At 35.5% G+C, this 17,641-nt stretch overlaps 1 long non-coding RNA gene across 1 annotated transcript; it reads left to right on the plus strand.

Annotated features, from left to right (window-relative positions):
• Positions 1 to 276: 276 nt before the first annotated feature.
• On the plus strand, positions 277 to 3,783 carry LOC129449923 (uncharacterized). The gene is made up of 4 exons (XR_012372230.1): positions 277 to 838; positions 1,364 to 1,418; positions 1,535 to 1,633; positions 3,473 to 3,783. It is a non-coding gene; the product is annotated as an uncharacterized lncRNA (long non-coding RNA).
• The last annotated feature ends 13,858 nt before the right edge of the window (positions 3,784 to 17,641 follow it).

Below are 17,641 nucleotides of genomic sequence, written 5' to 3' on the forward strand. Positions count from 1 at the left end.
CATGGGGGCCCGCATGGGCTAGCCCATATGGGGCCTGTGTGGGTTTACTATGGGCAAGCCCACAGTGGGCTTGCCCATAGTAAACCCATATAGGGCCCCCAAAGGGCAAACTACTGTGGGCCCCACATGGGCTAACCCGCATGGGGCCCATTTGGGGTTTGGTGTGGGTTTGCCCTGCCCACAGTGTCCCACAGCATTCCCACAGTGGGCCCGCACGGGCATGTTTGCTGGGCATTTCTTTAAAGTGTTTTATGCACCGTCTGTACTTAGCCACTATTTAGCTTTCAAATAGACCGACTACGAATAACCCACGTTTAGCCCAGAAATAACCATTAATTTAATTACATGTGGTTTTTGCCAAAATAACTTGTGAGATGTATGGTATGTCATTGTGTAAGCAAAGTTAACAGCGATTGCAAGGTTTGTTTAATTTTTTTAAAGTGTTTTATGCACCGTCGTACATAGCCACTATTTAGCTCATAAATAGACCGGCTACGAACAAATCATGTTTAGCCCAGAATAACCTTGAATTTAATAAAATTTTGTTTTTGCCAAAATAACTTGCAAGATGTATGATATTTCATCAGGCATGCAAAGACACCAGTGAATTCAAGATGTTTGGTTTTATTTATCTTATCTGAATATCTGCTGTCACGCATAACATTCATTATTTGACCGTATTTCAATGATAAACAAAATCCAGTTACAACTCCAAACCGCTAGAGGGCAGCAGTACACAAACACGAGGCCAAATCTCGCGAGAAAGATTTCCGCTGTTTGAAAATCAACACCAGCGAGCAGCCAGAAGGAAAGCAATCTTCCACACTCGTTTGGTCTTGTAAGTGCTTTTAAATATTTTATTTTACATTTGTTTAAAATGTATTTACTTTATTTGTTGTAGGAATCGTGACATTCTTGCGGGTAACTTAACAGTATAACGTTAGTGTAAGTAACCCATGTTTTATAAAACATAAACAGTATAAACTGAACACAATTTAATAAAACAGTGAAGGTAAATGTATTAGTCTATGTAACGTTACACTGAATATTAACATGAGTATTTTGTATGCTGCTTTTTAGTAACAGCAGTAACTTAGCTAAGTTATCAATGTGTTGCTCACAGTATAATGTAGGCAGTTGTGCTTTACAATTATGCATACAGAGATAGATTGTGGGGGGGAAAGCATATGGAGTTAACTTACAGCCCTTCAGTCTGTTGGAATAAAGAGTTTTATTGTGTTAGTGAGGGAAAACTCGCAGGTCACTGGGCATTCACCTTTTAAAGTTGGTAAACACGTGTACACTAAAGCATATAATACTGTACAATACTATACAAGTACTGACAAAGGCATGTGCTATTCAGGTGTCAAAGCTGTGCGAAATTGGAGGGAGAAACTTGCCTGAAGAATGCTGGACAGGTAAATTCTATAAACATGCAGTAATCAGACATTGTGGTGTCAACACAGTCTTTCATGTATTCACAAAAAAATATGTCAGTCTGCAACTGTTAACAACATTGTCTTTTGTATTTTAGAGTTCACTAAAATTCACTAATGTCAAAGTTCAACATGAATGGTGGTGGTCCACTGCAGAAGCAAGCATTTAATAAAACACCAGTTCTCAGTTATTAAAGGTAAGTGTGTTTGTATGTGTTTTTAGGCTGAATGGTGTTTCACAAAATAGATCTTGTTTTTTTTACTGGTTAAATAATTTCTTTTAATATGGCATTAGGCTATGTGAGGAGTAATTGACGACAGTCCGGTACTGCCTTAAAGGTGGAGTCCACGATGTTTGAAAGCCAATGTTGATATTTGAAATCACCTAAACAAACACGCCCCTACCCCAATAGAATCTGGACCTTCTGTTGATAGACCCGCCCCACACATACGCAACCCGGCAAGTATGTCGGTTAGTAGACACGCTCCTTACTGCTGATTGGCTATAAGTGTGTTTTGGTAGTCGGCCCGTCTCCTTTTCCAAAGCGTTTTTCAAACATCGTGGACTCCGCCTTTAATATCTTCTAATCATTAAAAGCATACCCATACGGTATTGTTTAATTTGTTTTATTTTTAGACATTTGACAGGTTTTTTTCCATAAGATTGTATTGTGAATATTTTTTGCTTGGCATCTTAAAGGGCAGGGTATTTGATTTTGAAAAATACTAACTTTAGCCTACACGCACCGACCAGAAGCACACTCCAATCTCATTAACCAGTAAGACTGACAAAGTGAATAACATTACCAAAATAACCAACATAAAAACTGTTTTTAATCCGAATTAAATACAGCACGTTTACAAATTTGAAAAGATAAATATCATTACACTAATTTGTAAAGGAACACAAACTACATAAGCAACACGTTTCAATAAAATACAATCTGAATCCATCAAAATAGAATTACACCGCACCCCTACCTGTCCAAAAGAAACACTGCAACGACCCTTTCAGACCTGTAGCTGTTTTTCATCTTGCGGAAAAGCAGTGAAGTTACCAATGTTAATTTGGGTTTTTGCTCTTTGCTCATCCAGATGTTTTTTGTTATTTCAAAATGTCTTTCATTTTGCTGCTCCTGTGCAGGTTGTCAATTCAGCAGGAAAGTTTGTTTGATTCTCCCTATGTTTACAGAGCATGAACAGGGTGTGAAGTGGCATGCAAAACATGTTCACAGAAGAGGGGCAAAAATTTTATGCGTCACATTAGGCATGGGCCGGAATGAGATTCTGGCAGTGTGATAACCGTAAGCAAAAATACCACGGTGTTGCGGTATTGCCATTGTGACACTAAAATGTGTTATTTTCAAATGTCTGCGTATTAAAACATCAACTTTTCAACTGGACACAATACATTTTATTTTTAAGCAACATACAACGTTTATGCCAGATAAAAATAAAGCCTTTAAATGATAATATTCTTTCAATTGTAAATGTAAACATGAATTCAATTACATGATTTAATTCATTTTGTGTAAAAACACAGTTCATACATTGAAACCGGTATCACAGAAAATTGTTGTGGTTTTTAAAACCTTGACTCTGAAAATCTCGGTATACCTTGAAACTGGTAACTGGCCCATGCCCACGTCCAATTATTGCATTCGGTCGGAGTTCAATGATTTGTTGAACGTTTTTTGGTGCTATGCCTTTAACAGATGACACAAATATATAAAAATACACATTTAGACAACTTAACATAGTGATTCCTATCAAGACTTCAGGAGACTTTCAGCCAGCATAACTAAAAATGTTTCTGGATCAAAATCAGATACCCTGCCTTTAAGCCTCTTTTGCTAGTTCCAAAATGTCATTAATCACGCAGAGAAACATGCACTTGTGTTTGTAGTAATGAGAACGGTATGATTACTGTTGTTGACCTGTCAATATTTATATTAGACTTCTTCAAAAGAGAATGACGATCACATTTAACATAAAGCAAAAATTCTTGTCTCATGCATTCTTTTCATATTTGGCAGATGCTGTGTTGAACAACTTTCCAGCAGCAAGAGAACTGGAAGTGAAGGATGCAATGGGGGGCATTTCAAACAGGCACCAGGGAGGACGTGGTGTATAGAAATTAGTACAATTAATAAGTTGAAGTGAACTGAAGATAGTTTTTTAATGTTTAGATGTTATTTCATTTTTAAAATTGTATTTTGTTATTTATGCTTTTATTTTGTTACTGTTTTTATTCTTTTTGTTAAGTAGTTTTTCTTCATTTTGTCTTATCTGAATTTCTATTGTATTAACAATATATATTTTTAATAAATTTGCATAATTGCATGTTTATGAGAACTTGTTATATTGGATTAAAAATTATTCCTTAGCCATTACTTTGTTGTTTATTAGACACATATGTGTAGTCATTTAATAGCCGTCTATTTAACGGCTAGTCTATTCTTGGGCTATGATAGACGTCTACTAGATTTTCACTGACAGCCCAAAATTAGCCTTTTATTAACCTAGACCCACATTCACCGTCTATTAGACGTATATATGTAGACGTTTAATAGCCGTCTATTTGATGACTAGTCTATTCTTGGGCTATGATAGACGTCTACTAGATTTTCACTGACAGCCCAAAATTAGCCTTGTTTTAGCCTAGACGTCAGGGGGGTGTTTAGACGGCTACTAGACGTCTATTAGACGCAAAATTGCTTGCTGGGCTGTGTCTTTAGCTTGAGTGATTTTAATGATATTTATTGAATTGATTGTGTATTTATTACTTTGCGGTGTTAAATTGATATATTTATATGTTTGGGTGTTGGATGAATTTGCTGTGCATTGCTGTGTATAGTGGGTGGGTAAATAATGTGCACTAACATCATGGTATCCCCCTGCTAAGAATACAGAACTCTTGGAAGTCTTAATCAGGAAATAATTTATTGTGAACCGTCATTATTTTATCAGCTGTCCATTTAAAGGTGTCCATCTAAAAATAATTGCAACCTGTTGTCATCCCTGTATTTTGAATGAGTAAATTGTTATCAAATTTAATCTAATAAAATTGTAACTTTTTATTGATTTGGGAGTTTTGTGTTTGGATGTTTTCTTGGCCGTGGCTTGCCCAAATAAACATTCTTGCCCAGAAAAAAAATGTAACTAGTAATATAACTAGTAATATAACTAGTTACTTGCTCCAGGGAGTAATAAAGTAAAGTAAGGCATTACTATTTTTGAGAGTAATATGTAATAAGTAATATATTACTTTTTTGAGTAACTAACCCCAACACTGGTTTTAAGATTAGTTCAGTTGAGAATGTATATGTATTATATTTAAATCTGCAGTCGATTAGTAAAGATAGCGCCTGTTTGAATGTTTGCTTAGTGAGATTCGGTACGAATGAGAACCAAAGCATGAGCGGACGTCAGTGTTCACTCGCCCCGCTGACCACCGCCCTCTCTGGGCTACATCTCTGAAAGGGATTCCCTGGCTCTCATGTTGGCCTTGTTTGTTTATGATCGTCAAAATGAGATCAAATCAGCAGTATTTGGTGTCATGATCAAACTATTACTTGTTTTTTAATTCATATTTAGTGTCTTTTGTGTTGTTATTGTTTTGGCGTGAGGTAAACGTGAATAAAACTATACTTGTATAACGTTACTATTGCTTTCTCATTTATTCTTAAAGCCCCACTGTGTAGGATCTACTCCCATCTAGCGGTAAAACTCTATATGACAACCAACTGATTATTAGTTTCTAGCCCCCCCCCCATTCTGAACGCGTTTTAACTAGTACGGTGGCCCTGTCATGCCAAGGTTAACATGGCTTCCAGTAGCTAAAGCAAAAGCAATGAAAAAAAAGAACAATTTGCATTGTCCTTTGCCTGTGATCCGTCAAAGCATACAGATTTATGTTAAACATGTAAAAAGTCTGATTGTCATGATATATCCGCTTAAAATCACATAAGTTACAAAAAGCAATCATAAACGTAGCTTAGACACTCCTTTTTTATCCACGCGAGGAAAAATATCACAGGGGCTGTTAAACTTGGTATTAAGATGTGTTTTCGTCGATCAGATCACAAGTGGACGAGAGAGAGACATTACGTTTACACTTGGTGTTTAAATCTGTCTCTTTTTGTCCATTTTCGACCGCTTCTCTTCAGATTACTGAGGAGATGGTCTGTGGACCAGTTCCTCTCCTGTCATTTACTCATGAGCTGGAGTAATCACAGGTTTAAATGGACGCGAAACTAATATGTCAGAGTCCAATGCTTATGTTTTAAGTAAACGTTACATGTCCGTGTATATGTAAGAGCTTTCTCTGATATTGGTGAAATAAGATCGCTCAACTTTCACACGCTTGTAAAATGAAATGAAAGACGCACAGATCAGCGGCGTTTTATCAATGAAAGGCTAAAAATAGCGCTGTCACCGTGTGTTTGTGCTACGTTAGAGGTCAGAAAAGATGAAAAACATTTATCTCAGTACCTCAGATTACATAAATGGGCGGAGAGACGGCGTGTGGCTGTTCGAACCACATGCGTGTTTACACTAACTGCATAATATGCTATAGTTAGCCAAAGAACTATAAAACTTCAAGTTTACAACATAGACTGTATAGATGTAAACGAATATGCTGAATTACCTGTGGTGAAAATAGAAAGTAGCAACTTCATTGTCCATTGAGCCCCATCTTGGAAAACTAACTCCAATATTGACTTTGGTCTTGATGTTTTTCCTGTCGCGTTGTTGTTTAAAATCCCCGTTTCGCTTCCTTGGCGACTTGTTATAATGTCCTCGAGAATATGTCTTCAACAGGCTTTCAAATCAAAGCATTAGATCGCAGGTTTATCACGGCGTGCGGCCGAAGGATTCAGTCTACGCAGGTCGCAGGCTGCATACGTCACCAAGCCTGGTTTATTTAAATTAACTGAGCATTACATTCGCAAGTCATAAGCATATTACATCAATTTACAATTAACTAAGAATAATTGTCAGCTTTATAATTGTTAATATTCTGAAATAAGTCTGTCTTGATGACATATACCGCCTACACATGCAACCTCCGTAGGCTTCAGCTCGCGGCCAGCTTGAGTGTAGTCTGAAAGCGCGAAAGGCGGAGCTTGAATTTCAGGAATGTCCCTCGTCGGCTAATGTATTTCAAAGATGGAGGCACAACATGGATTCAGCCAGAGAGCGACTCGATCGTATGTATTTTAAATAGCAGATTCTACACTTACGAGAATACTTTGATTAGTGGGGTGGGCGTAATTACACATGAATGAGCACATACTTTTGAAAGAAAACATGGGTTTTTGCTAAGAATTAACTAAAAATAGTACACAGTGGAGCTTTAATGCGATACGAGCACTCGATTATTATTATTAAACTTTGTTCTTTTCAGTACTATACAAAACGGTTTTTTATAAGTGTCAGAGAGATGTTTTTGCATGCTGCTTATAAATAGGGTTGCCACCTTTCTGAAATGGAAATAAGGAACGGGGGGGGGTTGTGGTTGCCTGGGTCCGGTGACATGCCCCCACGGAAGAGAATTTTGAAAAAAATTACCCCTGAAATGAAGACTTCTGATGAAAATAGTGAAAACTAATTAATAAATTTAGATAAATATATTTCATACAACTTCTTACGCCTAAATATTTAATTAAAAGCAAAGTATGCCTAATAAGTATACAAGACTGAACCACATGTGAAATATAAAGGCAATCATGATCATTTTGCCAACAATGAACCATGGTTTTGTTAAGTTTATAATAAGACCCCACCCCCTTTTTAAACCTTGCGCAATCTAAATCCATAATTATTTAATAAGAAACCTATCAGAAATGATTGACACATTGAGACGGGAGGGACCGGTGTTGTGTCGAAGTCTGTTCCCCCTATGTTCCCCCTATTTTTCCCTTCAGTGTAGTGTTTTTATGGCGTTTTTATCACGTTATAGGTTTTATTATTTATATATTTAAAGTTTTAATGGCTACTGAGATGTATATGTGTGCATTTCTGTAATGTATCTGTATTGTTCTTAATGGTAAGTCAATTATTTTTACAGTATGAATTATATTATATGTATAATATTTATTTAATTATGTATGCAAACATTACATTTTTAAAACAACCAGTAAAGGAAAAAAGAAAAAGACAGGCTATATTTTAAAAGAAATACCCTAATAGAAAACTGTCAAATGTATGAAATATTTAATAAATTGTATTATAAAATACATGATATCATGCCTTTTTAGTATAACCAATTCAAATCTTTAATCTTTCTAAATGTAACGTGGTGAAGGCGCTATGAGGGCACTACACTGAGGGGAAACATGGGGGGAACTGCAGTTCGACACAACACCGGGACACAGGAACAGAGGGAGAGCACTGAGATAGTACAGGTTTAGCCTATCTCTTTTAATATAATCACTTTCTTATCAACTATATTTGAGTTTTAAAAATCCACATAATTACATACCATATGAGCCTCTGGAGCAGTGGCGGATGCAGAACGTGACATATGGGTGGGCATGGATTAAGTCCGGGTGGGCCTGAATCTATGGGTGTCACTTTTGAATAAGAAACTATAACAAGTCTATAAAATTTGTCAAGACTTCAGAACACTAATTTAAACACCATACACACAGACCCGAACTGCACGTCACATTTTTGACATTATTGATATTTTAAATTGTAATGCAACGTGACATGAATTAATACGGTGGCTCATTTCTGCCACATACATATTATTTTTTTCACTCAGTTATGTCGTTATAACGACATCTTTTCTCGTTATAACGATATATTATGTCGTTAAAATGACATCTTTTCTCGTTATAACGAGATATTATGTCATTAAAACGAAATGTTTTTCTCGTTATAACGCGATATTATATCGTTAAAACGACATCTTTTCTCGTTATAACGAGATACTATGTCATTAAAACTAAATGTTTTTCTCGTTATAACGAGATATTATGTCATTAAAACGACAACTTTTTCTCTTTAAATTTACATATTTTCCGTATTAAGGAGACTTTAATTTTATTTAAATTACACATATTCTCACGCACGCTGTTTCATTAATCGACCCTTCAATGCAGAACTGCTTTTTGCAAGATCATTGGACATTTAACTCACCTAATTCATTCTAACTTTATTCTTTTCATTTTTACTTTTTTATTAATTTATTATGATTAGGCAATGTTGACAGGATGCTGCAGACTGTACGTTCAGGGCCGTATTAACCATAGGGCTAGGCGGGGCTAAAGCACCGGGGCCCGAACAAGAAGGGGGCCCGTGATTGGCTGTGAAGCAGATTGACTGCTACTAGACATCTGATTGCCAAAGCCTTAACACGCCCACTACAAATAAGGTTTTTGCCGCCAGCCGCAGCACGCGCTTTTGAAGAAGCGCTGAGAGCGGAGAAGCGCCCGACGTCATTCGCGTCGGGCGCATTGTCCAATCGAATGAGGGGAGAGGCGGGCCTTACGTTGTGATAAGGGAAGTTTACAAGGGCTTTGAAGAACCGGACTCCACTCGCTCACTTTCTCCTGCGTCTTTGTGCACCTCTCACCCTCAAACAAGGTCAGAGCAAGCGTCCTCTTTTTAAAGTTTCTGCTAATATGACAGTTAACAGTAAAAGAGCGCTCACGCGTCAATATTTGATTGACAAGACAGCTTACTCGGTGGTTGCTTAGCAATATAAAAAGCCCCGCCGCACTGTATAGGCTGTATAGTCGCAAAACGTAGAACAACATTTGGTCAGACATCACTTTAAAATGGCATAAAATGCTGGAATGCTTTACCATCAGAAATTAAAACACTGAAAGGACTCAAGGTTTTTAATACACATTTAAAGCAATGGCTAAAACTGAAACAACTTTGTGAACGCTGATTATACAGGCTACAACTTAATGTATACATTTGTTTAGATTCTGTGTTATAGTGACTACTACATCTATTTAAGCCCACATCTTATTTGATGTATTTATTGTATATATTTTAATATTTAAATTTGTGCTTCAATACTCTTTAATCTCTGTTTTAACCTTACAAGCCTAACCAGGGACAGGGGTTGCAAATTAGTCTTGGCTATAAACCTGTGGAATCTACTTTGTATTTTTTATAAAGCAATGTTTTATCCATTTGTCTCTGTCAAATAAACATTAAATAAATATAAATAAATAAATAAATCAAACATCAGAAATTTACTGCCATTGACTGAATCACTTTTGTAAAATAAATAAGAATGAATGTTGAATTTATAGTGAAAGATAGGTACTGTATATTTGATTACTTTACACAATATAATATTATTCAGTGCTTTAAGTTTTTCAAGTTGGTCGATTTCTTGTGTGCCTTTGTTCTATTGTTATTAATTGTAACTCTTGTCATCAGTAAGCTTGAGATTATTTTCTTAAGTGACTATTATTTTTTTTGTGATATGGAAATTGGTCAAAAGAATTCTGAAATGTTAGTGGCATTAAATTTCCATATGATAAAATTCTTATTAAAAGTAATATAACTTGACTGTGAAGTATATCATTATTGTTAGTTAAAATGACTCGTATAATGATAAAACATTTAGCTCATCGCCCACCCCTATATTCGCTATTAGCAAGCCATGTTTACAGGTTTGTTAATCTAATAGCTTTTTTCGTGCAACTGTTATTCTGAATTATTCTAGATTATATTTACGTAAAACAACTTCAGCAGTGTTTTAGAAAAATGTATTCTCTCTGTAGTTGGTGACCTAAAGTGGTGTTGGGGGGGGGGGGGGGGGCTGCAGTAATTCATAGCCCCGGGGCCCAGTGAGCTCTTAATGCGGCCCTGTGTACGTTGGAACTTCACTTTCACAAGAATCAAACGGAGCAATTGGAGATGGCACTGTTCTTTGTGCACGAGCTTGGCCGTTGTGGGAACTGCAACATCTGAAGTGTATTTAGGCTGGATTTTTTGTCCAAGTGTAAATCGACCCAAGATAGCAATATACTCCGGGGCGGATATGCCCCGATGTCGCAAAATCTTTTTATATTTCTATCTGAAATAAGTAAAACACTGCTCCATATAATACAGAGGAATAAAAAAATTAATGTAATAAAAATCTATAATAATTAAATAATTTTATTATATAATTGTCTATTGAAATATTATATGAATGTTTTACAGGTTATTTTAAATAAAAATAGTAAATTGTACAACGCACATAGTATTTATATAACATTATATTTTTTCAAATATATACATAACCAGTGACTTCAACAATAGATGACTTAAAACAGATATTTATTTAAAAGAATAAACATTTTAGTCATTTAGTAACAGATCTTACCAAAGTCGCCTCTCTGTTATTTAAATTTAAAACAATCAAGCTTCTAACATCATCTCTTCATAGATGAAAATCACTAAAATACATTTTCGTTTTCACATAAGTTACTAAATGAAAAAAGAGAAAAAGAAATTGCTAGAATAGTGTTAGACTCTAGGGTGAAACGAAATGACAAATAAATAAACATTTCATTTACTTTACCTTAACATATCAGTTTAGCCGCCTAGCTTTCAGTTTTTACAACAATCAAAAGCTTCTTATTCTCTATTGGAAATGACTAAATTATATTTTCGTTTTCACATATTTAAGTCACTAAATGAACAAAGAAAAAAGAAATCGCTAGAATAATGTTAGACTCTGAGGTAAAAACGAAATGACACATAAACATTTTATAACAGATCTTACCACAGTCTATCCGTTTGTACATTAATCAAAAACTTCTAACATCATATTCTCCTCATATAGACGTGTCAAGTCGATCAAAAATAACTCAAATATTCCTTCTCACATATTTAAGTTACTAAATGAAGAAAGTTAAAAAAAGCTAAATAAAGGGAAGTCTCTGAGAGGTAAAACGAAGACGTGCACACTAAATAATCGATTTAATTATGATTTCACTTCATTTCCTCAAATAAAATAAAAAAATAATAATAACAACCATTAGAGAAGGTTCTGTATAAGTTATTTTTAAATAATCACTTTGCAACTTTATGGGACCGTTATTTTATGGTTCCCAAAAATAAAACATAAAAAGAATATTCCCAGAACATTATTATTTGGTTCCCAAAAAATGACCGAAAGATAACCAAAAACTAACGTTAGGGGAACGTTTTGTGTTAGCTGTGACAGTCTGTTTTCTGGGTGGGACATTAAATTGCTTCTGCAACTTTTTATATGAATTGAACATAATAAATAGTTGAAATGACTTGGGCAAATTTTTATTTCTTTAAAAACAAAAATTTAATGAGCAAAATATTGCACAAAAAAATAAAAATACAGCTTTGATCACAGCATAAAATTGTAATTAACTCGGGTTTAATGTTTGTAACATTGTTAAGATAAGGCACCACACCATCTAGGGTCGAATTACACTGACAAAAAACCCAGCCTAAATACATTTGAGATGTTGCAGTTTACATATGAATAGCTTCCCATAACGGCCAAGTTCGTGCACAAAGAATAGTGCCATTTCCAATTTCTCCGTTTGATTCTTGTGAAAGTGAAGTTCCAACGTACAGTCTGCAGCATCCTGTCAACATTGCCTAATAATAATAAATTAATAAAAAAGTAAAAATGAAAAGAATAAAGCCAGAATGAACTAGGTGAGCCAAATGCCCAATGATCCTGCAAAAAGCAGCTCTGCACCGAAGGGTCGATCAACGAAACAGCGTGCGTGAGAGTATGTGTTATTTAAATGATATAATATCTCCTTAATACGGAAAATATGTAAATTTAAAGAGAAAAAGATGTCGTTTTAATGACATAATATCTCGTTATAACGAGAAAAACATTTCGTTTTAATGACATAATATCTCGTTATAACGAGAAAATATGTCGTTTTAACGTCATAATATCTCGTTATAACAAGAAAAGATGTCGTTTTAACGAGAAAAGATGTCATTTTAATGACATAATATCTCGTTATAACCAGAAAAGATGTCGTTTTAACGACATAACTGAGTGAAAAAAATAATATGTATGTGGCAGCAATGAGCCACCGTAAATTAAGCCTTTTTGGTAAAAAGCCTACAAAAAAGAACCTGCACACAGTGACAAGAAATATAAATGAACCCCAAAAAACCTTATACTTTTTTAAATAGCCTATTAAAGTGTTTAAATAAATACGGCTACTAAATGCTTAAAATGAAGCTTCTAACATCATATTCTCTTCATGCAAATCACTAAAAATATATTTTCGTCACATATTTAAGTTAACTTACTAAATAAAGAAAGAAAAAGGGAATTGCTAGAATAATGTTAGACTCTGAGGTTAAACGAAATGACAAATAAATAAACATTTAATATACTTTTTGATGAGCACAAGAGCAAGCCTACTCGTGAAGAGCGGAGCCGAGGAGCGCGCAAATCAGACGTGAACGAAAGGAATAATGGGTTTAATTATGCGTTCATTTCCTGACAGTTTCACTTGTTAGTGAGGATATTAATGACTAACAAGATGACGCCGAATTACATACAATATAATTACCTAACTAAATCTGAGAGAATGCAAACACATTACAATATTTTTTCCTCCGCCCGACGGGCAGGGCGCATAATTTTTTTTTAGCCCGACAGAACGGGTAGATTCGCCATAGCCCCGGGACTTCGGGGTAGCAATTTTGCGAGTCCTGCATAGGTTTGTTTTGTTGAAAGACTTTCTTTAAAGTGAATTTCGTTTTGTATAAATTGTATCTTAATATTAATCAATGTTTAATCAAACAATTGCCTCGATTTAATAAATAAGAAGCAAACCAAGAACGTCTGTGGTGTGGATTGAAGTGAACCCACTATAATTCCGCAGCCTACACGTCTTTCTGCTTTTAATGCATTTCTTAAATTAATGTCTCAATTACACAGTAGGCTTATAGGTTGTTATAATAGGCTATATTGTATAAAGTGTAGCAAAAAACGTGGCGTGACTTATAGTGCTGAGTTAGAGAGCTGGTATGGCTCTCGGTATAGGCTATCAAACAACATCACTGTGATCAGATGTTTTCTTTCTATTTTTTACCCCGCTGTCATATTTGTTGTGTGTTTATGTTATTGAGAGGAAAGCGCGCAGCACATATTTATAACGTGTTGTCATTCAAAATACGTTTTCCACTTGCTTGCAAAAAAGGTCTCAAAGTGATGGCTGAAAGCTGCTCGAGAATATTTTTCTCATTAACCATAATGTAACGCAACATTCAACTGCTTTATAATAGTTTTTAGTTATCAGGCTTACTAATAATTTTACTGTTTTTAACATAACATGCAATAGATAAAATACACCACATAAAGAAGTATACATGTCTAACTATACAGAGTAGTATTTTTTAACATTTCTGATTGGGCGGGCCAGCTGTCAATCTGGGCGGGCCCAGGCCCGCCCATAGCTCCGCGCCTGCTCTGGAGACGACTGACGACCAATGAACCTTGACATAGCTCCATCCTGTGCCCGCAGTCTCTCGCTCCTCTTGTGATTATCTCCTCATGCGTGCTGCTTTATATCACACACTCCGCCGTGACAACCAGAAAAAACGCGATGGCATATGGTATAATTGGCCGTGTATTCATTGTCCCTCACGCATTCCAGCCACGGGTAGTAATTTTCTCATTCAATTCTATATTTTTGTGCTCGTTTCCTTTTCGCCGGCTGCTCGGATGCAGTCATTTTTACATTTCCCGCTGTTGTCACTTGTCGTCATCGTTGCTATGATACGCGACATCACATGACTGAAACGACCAATTAAAAGGGCATTCCCTGATGTGGCTGCAGGATGTTAAAAAGGCTACGCTGATCATAGACAAACAGAGGGAGACATTACCGCACCGTCAGGGTTTTCTTATACAAATGACGCGGTCTTTGTTCATGGCTGACATATTATAAGCTATGTGTCTGTCATGTATTTGCACTGAATTCATTTTCATAAAATACGGAACAAACTGCGTTCCGTATCAGTTCAATACGGAACAAGAATTTTATGTGTCAAATACGGGACGATTCCGTATTATACGGAACGGTTGGCAACCCTACTTATAAATATACCAGTGGCGATATCTCATAACAAGTTTTAATAGTCACGTCACGATAAAGTAAATGATCAATGTCCACATTTAAAAGCTGCGGGGCTTACCTGCAGTTCCACTGTGTTTTCGCGTTCTGATAAGAGATAATAGGTCCTGAAAAAAACGAGTGTTTATATTCCCCTTTCCAAGTGTTAATCGTCCACACGATGTGACAAGACATTTCTCCCATTAACTTTAAAGAGTAACTAAACCCTAAACCAACTTTTTTTAGTTAATGATCTGTAAGAATGATCCTTTATTAGTGCTGTTCATTGATTTTAGTAATTTTTTTACATTAATATATAAAGTGTTTCAATACTGCAATATATGGTGTAAAAACGTCTGAGTGCTGCCCTCTTCAGGTTGAACGGTGGCTACTGCAGTTAAATTTTCCTATTGGATGTTGGGTCCAAAAAATGACTCGTGACGTAAGCAGGTTCAAGCTCACCACGCCCTTGTTACGATCTCACCACATGCTTGGTACGAGCTTAGTTCGTCCACTCTATCTCCGTTGGGATCTGCCCACTTTTCTCGCATTTTTCAAATATTGCCAGTGGGTGGAGTCAGGCTTTGACCAGGGGTTTAGTTACGCTTTAACGTAACATCCAAGAGCGCTGATCTTTGGCGGAATAATAACTTCCTATTGGGGATTCACAGACTGGTTTATGAGCTAGTAAAATAACGAGACACACGGAGAGTGATTCAAAACAGGGCGTCTGCTTCTTCTTCTTTTCGTTTAATGGCTGCTCACTCCTTGGGAGTATTACTGCCACCTACTGTATACCTTGCGCATATGTGTAATGGATCAGGGCGTCTGTTTTTTTCCATTCAGAGATGAGCCTGCTTAGGACCTCCATTTACTAGTTGGCGGTATGATACGAAAGGTGAAGCGGTTACAGTGCCGTTATCAGCACAATATCGCATAGCTCTTAGCCAATCAGATTCGAGAACCAGAAAGAACTGTTGTGTATATATATATATATATATATATATATATATATATATATATATATATATATATATATATATATATATATATATATGAAGAGTTTGGTTCCAAAACGCGATAAACGCCATTTTTTTATGAGTTACTGCCAAAATCAGTATTATATCAGGTCAGTAGTTAAAAGTAAATTCTTAATTTTACGTAAAATCCAACACCCGCCGTAATATTCTGTCATCTTTTCTCCCTTTTCTCCCAATATGCGACAAACGCCACTCCTCCTTTTTTACAGAACGCAATAAATCCATTCCTGATATTACAGCCCACCAGTCACGCAATGTAAACAAACAATGGCGGCGCGCTGAGTACACAGAGTCCTAGTTTTCCTCATCTACTTTGTTCTTCGTGATCAACAAACAAAAAAAATAATACTGTAATTGCATTGCTAAACCTGTGATGGTTTTCTGTGACGGGAAAGAAACGTAAGCCATCAACATCTAATAATTTCCGTGAGAGGCACTCGGTTGCTTGTTCTCCAGACAGCATCAAGCCTATCATGCTAAAACATTGACCCCAGAGGATCTTATGAAAACTTTACATTATTTTACTCAAAGTCAACGAAAATCGAGACGGACCAAAATATTTTACAGCTGATCGCTGTGAAAATGTAAAGAGACGACGCCAAGTATATAACCGCAGCAATGTGTTCTTAATATAACAAAGTAAGTGTTTTGGTTAATGCCATTAATGTTTATTTTTTAATCATTGTATACCACTAGTCAACTAAATAAATATAAAATGGTAAAGATGAATGCACATTTGGATTTATTCATGGATTTATTGCATTTTGTGGAAAAAAGAATTAGTTTTTATAATAAATCTTTGAAAATCAAGTTATGGATTAGATTTTTTTAATAACCTAAGATGTTTTTATAACCTAAAGATGCTATGTGAAAGTTTGTATCAGAAAATAGTGGGTTTTATCTTGACACTTTCTTGGTATAGAAAACACTTTTTTACCGAAATTTGTCAAAATGGACCAAACTCTTCATATATATATGTAACCCCTTTAAATTGAACACTATTTTCATGTGTAATTTACTTTGTGAAACATTTTTGATCTGTACATTTTCAAAGAGACTCATGTAATTAGTGCAGTACCGTTCCAGCCCACTAGGGGGAAGTTGACTTAAGTGTATTGAGTGAACTGGCTAGTGATGGCAAAATGAGGCTTCCTGAACCACCGACGCTTCACAGCCCATTGCTTCACCCAAAGGTTCATTACCCGATGCTTCATTCAACATTGCTCCCTAGTGACATCTAGCGACTGTTAAAAGAAATAGCAGATGAATAAAAAACATTTTATGCACTGACCTAAGCAAAAATGTGTTTATTGTCTGGTTATAATATATAATAAACGTTTTTAACACTACATAAACGTTGGGATAAAATAACCCAACAGAACATATAAACCTGAATTAACTGAAGTTAAACAAACATCTTAAAGATAATAATATATGTGAAATAAAAAAATAACTGTCACAAACTGAGTGTTGTTTACATCATTTGAACTGGTCTATATGTATGTATGTATGTTTGTATTTCTGTGTCAATTTTTTGAGATGTCACACCACAGTTAAGTAATAATTTAATTGTTTGAAGAATAACAGTATGACCTATTCAAGTATGACTTTTGTACAGTCTGGGGTATGAAAAATTAAAAAATAAAATGTGTGTGTGTGTGTGTGTGTGTGTGTGTGTGTGTGTGTGTGTGTGTGTGTGTGTGTGTGTGTGTGTGTGTGTGTGCAGAGATGGGCATAAATACATGGAAATGTATTTCAAATACAAATACAAAATACTGTGTCGAAAAATTTATTTAAATACAAATACAGTATTTTGTATTTTGAAAATACACAAAAAAAATGTTAAATTGGTGATTCTGTGCAAGTATCCCTATTAGGCTGAAATCTATCTGGGTCTATTTCTGAATGCCAAAAAGCATTTAGATGTGTGCAACTACTTAGAAACTTTCATTTTATTTTACGTTTCCCCTGCCCTGTAAAAAATAAAAAACTAGAAAAAAAACTTGGTAACACTTTACTTGAAGGGGTGTGCATAAGGCCGACATGACACATTCGTAATCATAACATGACA

This window comes from Misgurnus anguillicaudatus, chromosome 2, assembly GCF_027580225.2.
Source record: "Misgurnus anguillicaudatus chromosome 2, ASM2758022v2, whole genome shotgun sequence".
Taxonomy (NCBI): domain Eukaryota; kingdom Metazoa; phylum Chordata; class Actinopteri; order Cypriniformes; family Cobitidae; genus Misgurnus; species Misgurnus anguillicaudatus.